The sequence below is a fragment of the Olea europaea genome, chromosome 19 (genome assembly GCF_002742605.1).
Source record: "Olea europaea var. sylvestris chromosome 19, O_europaea_v1, whole genome shotgun sequence".
Lineage (NCBI taxonomy): Eukaryota > Viridiplantae > Streptophyta > Magnoliopsida > Lamiales > Oleaceae > Olea > Olea europaea.
The window spans coordinates 4,608,398-4,620,369 of NC_036255.1; the positions used below are offsets into that span (position 1 = coordinate 4,608,398).

At 32.3% G+C, this 11,972-nt stretch overlaps 1 pseudogene; it reads left to right on the plus strand.

Moving 5' to 3' along the window:
- Positions 1–1,719: 1,719 nt before the first annotated feature.
- On the plus strand, positions 1,720–8,237 carry LOC111368231 (annotated as a pseudogene).
- The last annotated feature ends 3,735 nt before the right edge of the window (positions 8,238–11,972 follow it).

The following is an 11,972-nucleotide window of genomic DNA, read 5'->3' on the forward strand; positions in this document are numbered from 1 at the left end:
TACTACTCGCAAAAAATATTTATTATTTTCTCTATTTTTTATTTTAACTAGCTTTTCTCTAAATTGTTTTATTATTTTCCCACATTGAAAATTGAAACATTTTAAATTTATTTAATTATAGAGAGTGAGTTTTCACTATCTAAATTTAAATGTTAATTTAAAGAGTCACTTAGAGCTTGATTTTTAGGGTTTACTATTTAAAATAGAGAGCACCCAATGTTTTAAAGAGTCTTTTGGAAATATTCTGAACCTTTAGCGGAATAGTGACATCATGTGGGGTCCCATCACACGATTGCCAAGTCTTCGATTGCTCACTAACTTTGAAAAACGTATTCGATCGCTCACTAAACATTAAAATCGTCAAATTTTAGACACTAAAAATTTAAAGCTTCTTTTATTGCTCACCAAATTTGGAAAATTCCTTCGATTGCTCACTACAACTTGGAAAACATCTTTGATTGGTTATTACAGTTTGAGATAAATCGAATTTTGGCCATTAAACTGATAAAAATGACTTCGCCATGTTGTTTATTAAAAATGTCACATGGGTCATATAAAAGTAATGGAGTGCACAATCGAGTTCGGGTTAATGCGCTATAAGAAATGATTGCTTAATTAGACAATTATTAAATCTATTTTTAATATATTCTCGTAAAATTTTCAAATATTTCGTCGTTTGAAAAATTCAAATTTATTGTACATTTCGTTGTTAAAATTAAATTAAATTAAAATTTGAATTTTGAAACAATTTGTAAGACAATAAATTTAATTTGAATTTATTTTTTGTAATGAAATCCACAATCCCTTTAATTATATTTATTTTGTGTTTTGTTGTAGAATTCAAATTTTTATTTAATTTAATTTAATTTTAACAACGAAATAAACAATAAATTAAAAAATTTCAAATGATGAAAATAGTTTAAAATTCTACAAAAATATCTTAAAATTAAATTTAATTATTGTGTAATTGAGTAATCATTTTTCGTGAGATCGACAGTCCTGACTCGTCTGTCCGCTTTATCACTTTTACTCCACTTGTACACTTGCGGCACGCGTTTTTTAACGAACAATAGGGTAACGTCATTTTTATAAGTTTAGTGGTGAAAATTCGAACGTCTCAAGCTTCAATGTACAATTAAAGTCGTTTTTTCAAAGTTTAGTGGGCGATCAAAAAAGTTTCCAACATTTAGCGAGCAATGAAAATGTTTTAAATTTTTAATGGTTAAAATTCGACAATCTCAAAATTCACCGAGCAATCAAAGACTTTTTTCCAAATTTTGGAGAACAATTGGAGACGTGGCAATTTGTTAACAGTGTGACGAGGAGCCACATGTGCATTCTAGAAGCCACATTACTAATTTTGTTGAAGGTTCGTAATTGATATGTTATGTTAATGAGTAACGTCCAACGATTGATTAAATTTAATTATCAAAATTTGATGCTTATCGATGACAGAGACATAAGTTCAAGGACCATTACTCGTCTATAATATATGGACCCCACTATACTCAACCCTCATTTGTTCCTCGCCGGCTTCCGGCGAGAGTGGAGAGAGAGAATATACTATAACAGCAAAATTCAAAAAACCAGACAATATCCGCTTCAAACGACGACGCTTCTCCCTTCTTCCGCTCCTATCTCCATTTCTGCATTTCCACACAATTATATATACATAAGCGTTAGATATATACAGAGATAGGCATTTATATTTATCCGTAAATAGAAATGTCGGAGGATGAGAAATTGTTGAAGGAGGCGAAGAAGTTGCCATGGGAGGATCGGCTGATGCACAAGAATTGGAAAGTACGGAATGATGCAAACATTGATTTGGCCGCCGTTTGCGACTCCATCACGTATCCCAAGGACCATCGCCTCCGTGAATATGGTGAGAATTTTGTTTTACTTTTAGCTTTAGATCTTTTTTGGGTTTTGATATTATTAGCATTGATCTGAGTGTGAAAGTTGATGTAATGTGACCTTTCTGTTGATAGATCCTGGTTCTTTATGTCCTTTTCTAAATTTGGTAAATTTTTAGGTCCATTTTTTAAGAAGACGCTGGCGGATTCGAATTCGCCAGTTCAAGAGAGGGCTCTGGATGCACTCATTGCATACTTAAAAGCTGCCGATGCTGATGCCGGGAGGTATTTTGTTCAGGTTTCATCTATTCGATTTCCTTCTTACACGTTAAATTTGATTTTTGTTTCGTTCGTTTGTGGGTTCAGATATGGGAAAGAAGTATGTGATGTGATAGTGGACAAATGTTTAACTGGGAGGCCGAAGACGGTGGAGAGGGCGCAGACAGCTTTTATGCTGTGGGTAGAGTTGGAGGCTGTCGAGGCTTTCTTTTCTTGGTACGTTTTATATTCAACAATGCCGATATTTAGTCTATCAGTGCAATGATGTGCTCTGCAATTTAGCTGTGAGGTGGCTACTTGGCATTATTAAATTTAGCTGATTAATTGAGCTATTAAACAATTTATCAATTAAATGGTGGAAAAGATAAAAATAATTTATATAAACATCGTTCACTTCAAGGCACATGAAAGTGGACTGTAGTAGATTCATGGAAATCGTAGCTTAGTTTACGAGGAATAATGCTTCATACCTGATTCATTGTTCGTTTAAAAATTGGGATGCTTTTGAAATAGGAGCTGCTGTATAATAATTTTGAACTTCAGGGAGCTAGGACATTGCTGGGAGCGCCTTTTATTTCAAAAATTGTTGATCATGTACATGTAATAAGTAGTTGGTTGGACAATTGGAGCTTGACTGTAGGAGTTTTATGAACTGATGAACTCTGAATCTGGGAACTACAAGTGAATATTGGTTATATAGACCATATGCTATTTCTGGTTGTTCTTTTGCATGGTTTTAAATTCAAGGCTACTGTCGGTGATTCAACTGCCTTTGCATCCTAATAGAATCAGCCATGACTTTAATAACATGTTACACGCTATTTACTTCCTTAACAAAAGTGGATAAAGCAATAAGCAGCACGTAGGACGCCCTCTCAGAAAATCAGAGATGTGGTTTTATGATGAATGAACGCAATTTACAGAAGTTTCACTTATCAAGCACCATCACAATCAACTAATTCTCCTATTCAGCATAGGTAGTGACTAACGAGAATCAATATGCTAAAGGAAAAATTGAATGATATAATGGAAAAATTGAAGTACAAGCATATGTGATTGGTTTAGAGACCATAAACTTGGAGCGGTGGAGTCATTAACAATATGTTTACTCATTCAAATTGGGAGGAACATTTTATACTGAAAGAACTGTCCAATGAGTTTGTTGTCGGCAACAGAAGGTTGGTGACATTTAAATAAGCTTGGTTAAGGCTGTAGAACAGAGAGAGTTGCAGTGAAAGTTGGTAGTGAAAATCAGTTCATGTTGATGCATTTCCCAATTTGGTTTGAAGTGATTGCTGTAGTTAAAGTAGGATAGTGTTGTATTATGTGAAGTTAGCTACACAACTGAATGTAATTCGGAGGATTGCTGGTTGAGTGTAGATGAGCCTTCCGAAAGGTATAAAGTAACTTAGAAATACTTCGAGCTCAAAAAAGTTAAATGCAGTTGCGAATATATAGAATTATGACGAGTGTCCTAAGAAATTTAAGTCAACTGTGGCAGCACTTGCAATTTTACGGGGTTGATTTTGGTTCACTTAGTAGTTCTTTCGTTGTTTGAGGTTTCGGTTTGCAAATTTATTCCGCCATCAGAAATAATGAGCTAAAAATTTAGAGAAGTTGGAAAGAACGTAGACTAAGATGGGCTTCTCCGCTACTTGGATACTATGCAAGTATGGGTTTTCCATTTCATGTGAACGCGTTGTTAGTATTTATTCTACTGGCTTGGTGTTGCCGCGATCCATTAGAAACTTTGAATCTACTGCTCCCTTGAACATTTCCATTCTAAAATTATGTTTACTTTGGCTATTTACATCTGGAAAATTTAAGTTGAAGTTCGTTAAATAAGGCATATTTCTCTAATATGATTTTCCTGAGTAGGATGCTATGGAGAAAGCAATAAAAAATAAAGTTTCGAAGGCTGTTGTTCCTGCAATAGATGTCATGTTTCAGGCTTTAAGGTTAGGAACTAATTGCTGTTACTAATTTTTTGTTTTGGTTTATTGTCACTGTGTTATCCTGCATAATATTGACGTTGGGTGGACAATAATGATTCAGTGAATTTGGGTCAAAGATAGTGCCACCAAAAAGGATATTGAAGATGCTTCCTGAACTTTTTGATCATCAAGATCAGAGCGTTCGTGCCTCTTCCAAAGGACTGACACTAGAGCTATGTCGTTGGATCGGAAAGGATCCGGTCAAATCTATATTATTTGAAAAGATGTGAGATACTATGGTATGTTGATACATATTGGCCTAGATCCTTGTCTGTCACACTTATTGTGCATTTTGGTTATATCTTTTATTGTTTCACCATTTTTGTCGTAAGAAAAAAGAGTTGGAAGCTGAGCTTGTCAATGTCATAGGGACTGCAAAGCCGACCCGCAGCTATTTGCTTTTCTTTCCGCGTTTCTTCTTTTCTTCTCCTGGCTGCGATCCAATTTACGATATATGTTTTATCTTTAACAGCATAACTCTATTGGAAATGTTTCCTTGTCATTCATTTTGCTCAGGTCGACATCATAGTTATTTTATGTTGCTTTGGTAGGTTATGCACGTGTTTTATTAAATCAAAAAATTGGGCAGATATTCATCTTGGACAATATTCATATGGTTTTGTGATCTGTGGGGGCAATTCTCTAGCATTTTGTGATGCTTATGAAATGGAAGTTCCATTTATTGTATCTGCGAGGAGGGTGTTATTTAAATAAGTGGGACTTAACTCTTGATTTTCTATTATTTTTGGCATGACTTTGTTCAGTTAAACTTTCAATTGCTCACCCCAAACAAGCTCGATCGCTTTTGTAATCTTTTCTTATGGATTGATAGTTTGAAGTTGAATTCAAGTCTCACAAGATTATAGTTTTCACTTGTAAATGGGGCCTTGACATCATTTTTGATATCCAGAGTTGAATTTGTGAATAGTTTTTGTTTAGTTGAGAAAGTGGAGCTTAGAGCCTTTAATCTCTATTAGATCAGTAAAATGAATTCACTCAAATGGCTTACCTTCTGCCCTTGGAGCCTGAGTCCTATTGAGTTGACACTCTTGAGTCTAGTGCGATCATAGAAGTCTACCCTAGGTGTATACTAACAGGTTATCTTGTTGTATATGACCCATCTATTGAGAACCATATCATCCAAAAAAACTTAGATGTTTGAGAGGGGATACATTCACTTTTTTAAATTTTAAAAGCTTCAGGTGTTAAGAGTGACACATTTAGAGTTTGTTTGAGCCCTATTTTTTGAGAGATTAGATTTTGTAATAATGATTTTTTTTGGAGAACGTACGGTTAAAAAATAAGGAGAAGTTTGGGGTTTACGCGTAAAATTATTTTATTGAGAGATTATGGTTGAAAATGAGTTTGGGAGGAAATGTGTTTTTTAAGAATGGGGCTCAAACATTTGGCTTATTTATTTAAATTTAGTTTTTTAACATGCTCCCTCAGTGCTGGCAGTGGTCAGATTATTTTCTCATCAAAGGCATATGTGCACAATTTTCTTAAATGGGCGATGGCACGGATTGAACTCATTTCCTCTGCTTGTGATAGTACAATGTTGTCATCTAATCAGAAAGCTTTAGCTTTTAGAGGGGTAAATTTATTTATTTAAATTTAGTCTTCTAGAGTTTTGTAATTTGTCTTTTGGATATTTATTAGATCTGAGCAAGGCAAGGAGCCAGAACAGGAAGCTGTTTCCGACGTTGTGGGATCTGGCCCTTCTGAAGAACCTGCTGCAGACGGCAAGATTTTACTTAGTAATTGAATCTGTGATATATCTTTCCATTGGTTGAATAGATTTAGGATGCATTCATTTTAAGCTCGCCGTTGATATTAATCTCGTTAGACAATCATAATGCTATAGTCATGACACGCTCTGTGAAATCCTTTTTGGGTCTGACATTCATGTTTTCTACCAGTTCCAGAGGTGATAGATGAGTATGAACTTGTTGATCCAGTTGATATATTGACACCTTTGGAGAAGTTAGGATTTTGGGATGGAGTGGTGAGTGCTCTCTTTCACGTCTTTTATGTACTCCAGTAATTATCATTGTCTAGTATATTATCTCTAGTATAAAATCATTGTTGTGTTTTGTGGTTTTGCATCACAGACAATTATGATGCTCATGGTTGTTTGAACTTATTTTATTTGTATTTCAGAAAGCTTCTAAGTGGTCCGAGCGAAAAGAAGGAGTTTCAGAGTTGACCAAACTCGCTTCGACTAAAAGGATTGCTCCTGGAGGTTTTACAGAAATTTGCCGAACACTAAAGAAGGTTCAGCTTCATATTTTATAGCTGAATTAATTATCACATTCCTTTTAGTTAGAGTTAATGTGTGGTTTTCTGTTGTTGATTTTTTTCTTGATTGAGATGATATAGAGCTTGTTTGAGTCCCATTTTTTGCCAAAATACATTTTGGAATAGTGATTTGATGGAGAATGTGTAATTAAAATATAAGGAAAAGTTTGCGTTTTGGGTGTAATATTATTTTATTGAAAAATGTAGTTGAAAATAAGAAATAGAAAAATGTGTTTTGAAAGTAATGGAGACCAAACAAGGGCATATTTTATGTTTTCTGCTTGCTTCCCGGTTCTTTGGCCAAATATAGATCTATTTTCTCTTTATTATGTATTTATAGGGTGACAAAAATAAATTAGCATTAGATGTAATACATTTGAACCTACCAAAGTCACATAAACTGTTCAGTTTATATAACTTAGACCATTATTTTAAAATCCTAATATATGGTCTGAAAATGAAATTTTCTAAAACCCGTAGACTGAAAAAGATAGTCCAAGTACGAGTTACAGCAAGAGACCAGGCCAATTTCCAAATTTGCTCGGCTGCATTTATTTTTTGGTTTTTCTTATGGACTGCTTCTATTGCTGATAGGTTCCAAGTAGTTCAATGGACATTCTATTTCATGGTATTATCAAAGTCAGGCACAATATCTTAATACAAATTAACATCTGGGAAGCTTGACCGTCAGCATATCTTTTGCAAGCTTGTGCTCTTTCACCCTTGTCTGCATTTCACAAAAAAACACAGTTTTTAGTTTTTGGCTGTCAATTTAAAAACTTTATCTATGTGGTGATTATGATATCTTTTTGGAGTTTACAGCTTATTACAGACGTGAACATTGCTGTTGCAGTTGAAGCAATCCAAGCAATTGGAAATCTTGCCAGTGGTTTGGGAACCCATTTCTCTGGAAATTCTCGCTTCTAATTGCCCGTATTGCTGGTTAGTATAGACACCAATCTCACTCTCATATTCAGCTTGCACAATTGATTTTGGGACTTAAAGTTTATGCCTTTAATCCATTGATTATGTCATCCATGACTTGGAAAAATTAGAAAGGTGTATCCACCGAGCATTTTTTTAACTGTAACTTTCCCTGCAACTATATCAATGAGATCTTGGACTCGAGCCGAATTGAAGCCCACTTACTCTGCCGCTCTAATGTCTTAATAGGTTTTGAGGTTCAAAAAGATCCAGAAGCGCTAGATTTGGGCTAAACTCATTTTGACGCAAACCTTTTAGAGGGCTTATTAGATTGCACAATAGACGGCAATGGTTATGTGAAAATCATGCAGGGGAATTACACCATTACGGTCTTTGTAATGAAAAATTAGCTGTATTTTAATATATTACAATAACACAACAATCACTACTTTGAAAAATACCTAAATATGAGAATCCCACAAACTCCGGATATAATAATTCTAGGAATAGATATATATGGGGTTGCTTATTGTTTCGCAAATATTCGCCTGTTTCAATTTTTTTTTCCAAGAAGGGTATAGCAGAATTTTAACTGCATTATATCACATTGACTGGAATGTAAATTAACATTACACGTTTCAGTGAAAATTTGGTAGTAGATTATGTTTATGTAATGCATGCGGTTTTGAAATTTTTTAATGAGATCAAGTTTCATAAATGGCTCTTGTTGATATTTGTACAAAATCATGGTTCTGACTTACATCTTGCCAATTTGATTTGTTAGCATAATATACGAGAGGACTGGATTTTTTTTGGTGGTATAAAAGCTTCATCTACCTCTCAACAATATGGTGGAATCAAACATTCACGATTGATCATTGGCTGATGATCCAACCCTTGATTCTGTTACGAATCAAGTATCATGAAGGATACACTTTTCCGTCTACTGTGACCCTTTTCGATGAAAGATGACAGCCCTGAAAGGAAGAAATATTAGAAACTCACCTACATATGCTAGCCTGAAGCTTTGTGAAACCCATAATTCTGCTATTTATCTGGGCACTGCTTTCTGCATGAATGTACTTATGTCGTGAATTTAATAATGTCTTGCTATCTAATACACACAAATATATATATACAGGAAAAACTTAAAGAGAAGAAGCCTACTTTAACGGAGGCGCTTACTCAAACTCTTCAGGCGATGCACAAGGCGGGATGCTTAAATCTTGATGACATTGTTGAAGGCGGGTTTTTGTTTTCAGATATTAGTTTATACCACGTTCATGCAAGTGCTCTTTGGCTTTCTTTGCCATTTTCACTATTTCTCTGGCGTCACTCTTTGACATTTCGCAAATTTATAATCTTCACTTATTTTCTCTTTTCTNCTAAATTCTCAATAAAAACTGTGACATGACGAATATATACCTTCCTATTTAAATTTAAAAGAAAAAGAAAATTAAAGAAAATTAAATTTTTAATTTTCTATTAATTTATTTGAGATGCACTTGTTTTTGAAACTTGTTTTTAATTTTCTATTAATTTACTTGTTTTTTAACAATTTATTTGGGACTCGTTTCTACTTTTTAAGAAATTTGAGACTATCATTGCAATTAGTTTTTTATTTTTTATTTAAATAAAAGGGTATATTCGTCACTTCACAGCTTTTTATTGAGAAATTGGATGAAAATTAATAGAATTGATGGTTTGCACAATCGAAGATGTAATTAAGAGTGAAAATGTCAATAAAAATGAAATGTATGAATGTTATTCACAATAATAGTGAAATGAAAGGGCATTATGCGCTAATTACCCTCTTACTAATTTATTTGAGATTCGTTTTTACATTGTCAAAAAAATTGAGACTATGATTGCAATTAATTCTTTCTTTTTCTTTTTCTTTTTATTTAAATAGAATAATATATTAGTCATTTTACAGCTTTTAGTTAAGAAAATGAATGAAAAATGACTTTTGCGCAATGAAATGTGGAAATAAGGGTGAAAGTATTAAAAAATGAAAAGTAAAGACATTTTCCATGATAATAATGAAAAATAAGAACGATATATGCTAATTATCCTATTAAGATATAGAATTTTCATTATATTTGAATTTTTAAAAAAAAAAAAAAAACTTGTAACTCTTCATTATCAATTGAGATCTTGAAAACACATAGGACGAGTTTGATTCCCAATATTTTTCATCAAAAATGTGTTTTTTCATGAAGTTTATAGTTTTGTGTTATTTGATTGACATTTTTCTATGGAAAATATTTTCCTACTTTTGATCACTTGACCATACATGCCTCAAATGAAGAAAAATATTTTTTTAGGGGGATTAGAATTTTATTTTTCAGGGAATCCACTCACTCTTTCTCTTTTTTATCTATCCATTCTCTCTCATATACCTACCAATAAAAAATTAACAAATTTAATATTTTCTAGGTTAAAAATTAAATCAATCAAATATATTTAATTAATAATTTTCATGCAAATAAGTTCTAGATAGTTGTTTGGAATTTATTTTCTTCTCATGCAAATTTCATATTTGCAATTAATCGCACCCTTACTCATTCACTTTCACATGCCATATTCTCAACATTCACTTTTGAGGTACGCTCTCCCAAACCGTCAGATCATCATCTCTTATTATCAAATACATTTAACGATTTGGATACGAGGCTGCAAGTATGGAATGCCTCTCTTAATTAATCCTCTCAGCATAATATGATTACAAATATCATAAATTCAACACCTACAACAATTGGTGCTTTTATGCGCTGGTCAATAAAAATATAAAATGGGTCTTGTTCTCTCCAGAAACGTAAAATTCAAAGTTAGCAAGTCTCTCACTTTCTCTCTCCTCTGTTTTTAGAGCGTGTGTGCGTGAGAGATAAGGAGACACGGGAGAAGGTAATATATACAGATTTTTAGTAAAGGCACTCAACGTTCGGGGTTGTATTATGTGATCCCTTGAGTTTTGACTTTTATAATTTGATTGCGTGAATTTCATTTTTTTTTATTTTTTTTTTCAATTTGATCATTTTGTTTGTAGTTGTGACCAAAACTTACGGTCAATTCTAGGTTGCCGAAGGAATGTGTGTGTTTGAACTAGGCACTTGTTTAAGATCTTTAAAATTTTTAAAATATAGTTTTGAATAATATTTTTTGAAGAATGTCTGGTTAAAAAGTAATAAAAAAATTTGAATTTACGTATAAAATATTTTATTGTGTGAATATGTGGTTGAAAATGAGTATGAGAAACATATTAAATTAAAGTAAAGGAGCTCTGTTTGTCACTCATTTCTTAAAATTTACTTTTCGTTAAATTTATTCCAATCACACAATTTTTGGAATTCATAACTTTTTAATTACATATTTTATTTACTTTTATCAAAATTTAATAAAAATCTATTTTTACTACAGTTTTTATTAAAATTGAAAAAGGGCTAAATGAGATGTTAAACTGTCAAATAAGTTAAAAGAATAACATAGAAATGCAAATTCAAAGTTCTAAATTCACCAGTCTTATTCTCCATTTTAGAAGAATTTATAGACATTTAAATTTTTAAATGTATTGAAATGAGCGGTTAACAAATAGTAGTACTTGTGAGTCCGTTGAGTGTATGATTAATAATAAAGTTAGATCATTTATCAACAATTTATAAAATTTTCAAACGTCCAATAAATATTAGGTCTAACATGAAATAAATCTTTAAGTAAGGTAACCACCTCCTTTGAACTTTTCCCAAATATGAGTTAATTGTCCCAATGGTCATTGATCTTATGTGTGTATTTTTTGACTACTCATTGAAATTTAAGATATCGAGTTTTGACATTAAGTTTATCCAAACGTTGGATGTTACTCATTGATATAACATTCGTTACATGAGTATCTCTAATAGGTCTAATATATTCAATTATTTTGAGGTTATTTATAACTTTAGAGAATTAAAATTTTAAAGTACTTCAATAAACTCTTTTTATATAGCACTTAATTTTACTACTCGCAAAAAATATTTATTATTTTCTCTATTTTTTTATTTTAACTAGCTTTTCTCTAAATTGTTTTATTATTTTCCTACATTGAAAATTGAAATATTTTAAATTTATTTAATTATAGAGAGTGAGTTTCCACTATCTAAATTTAAATGTTAATTTAAAGAGTCACTTAAAGCTTGATTTTTAGGGTTTACTATTTAAAATAGAGAGCACCCAATGTTTTAAAAAGTCTCTTGGAAATATTCTGAACCTTTAGCGGAATAGTGACATCATGTGGGGTCCCATCACACAATTGCCAAGTCTTCGATTGCTCACTAACTTTGAAAAACGTATTCGATCGCTCACTAAACATTGAAATCGTCAAATTTTAGCCACTAAAAATTTAAAGCTTCTTTTATTACTCACCAAATTTTGATAATTCCTTCGATTGCTCACTACAACTTGGAAAACATCTTTGATTGTTTATTACAGTTTGAGATAAATCGAATTTTGGCCATTAAACTGATAAAAATGACTTCGCCATGTTGTTTATTAAAAATGTCACATGGGTCATATAAAAGTAATGGAGTGCACAAACGAGTTCGGGTTAATGCGCTATAAGAAATGATTGCTCAATTAGACAATT